Raw genomic sequence first — 766 nt, forward strand, 5'->3', positions numbered from 1 at the left:
ACTGACTTAAGATAATATTAAAAAATTATAAAATTAAAAATACATTAGAAAATTATCTGATCTTTGTTTTAATATATGATAAATAGACGTGGAACATGTCTTAAATGAAGTTTACTATTTGAAAAAATTTTTAAATGTGGCAGCCACTTTATTGGCACACCACTATGACAAGTATGGTCTGGTGAAAATTAAAAGACAAAATTGGACCTTTTAGTGTGGCAGCTGTTGAACAATTAGGACGAGCTGAAAAGTTGTTGTAATCGAGTTTCATACAATATAGAATGAATGGCTTGGCTTGAACATCATGGACTAAGGTGAGTGGGCTTGGCTATGTTGTGAATAGGGGTGTTATCGGTTCGGTTTGGTTCGACTTTGAACCAAAAATTAACGAATCGATCTATTCGATTTTTACAGAGTACCAATCAATTGGTTTGTTGTTTGTGCAATAATCGAACCGAATCAAAAGCGGTTTAGTTCGGTCAGTTTTTTCGGTTTTTAAATCTTAACTAATGAAAAATTAATTTCAGTAAAATGATGTTCAAAACAATAAATAAATTGAAATAGCATTACATTACATTCAAATTCAACACAATTTCAACTCATTCCAACAACTAAACATAAAACAAACACATTTATTAAGCCTAAAATTTCCATTTCAATACATTACTAAGCCACTTCTTCAATTCGGTTCGGTTTCTATTAAAATTATAACATATTAAGTAAATTCATTAGAATAAGCATATTTTACATATTTCATTTATGAATA

This window comes from Arachis ipaensis, chromosome B04, assembly GCF_000816755.2.
Source record: "Arachis ipaensis cultivar K30076 chromosome B04, Araip1.1, whole genome shotgun sequence".
NCBI classification, from domain to species: Eukaryota; Viridiplantae; Streptophyta; class Magnoliopsida; order Fabales; family Fabaceae; genus Arachis; species Arachis ipaensis.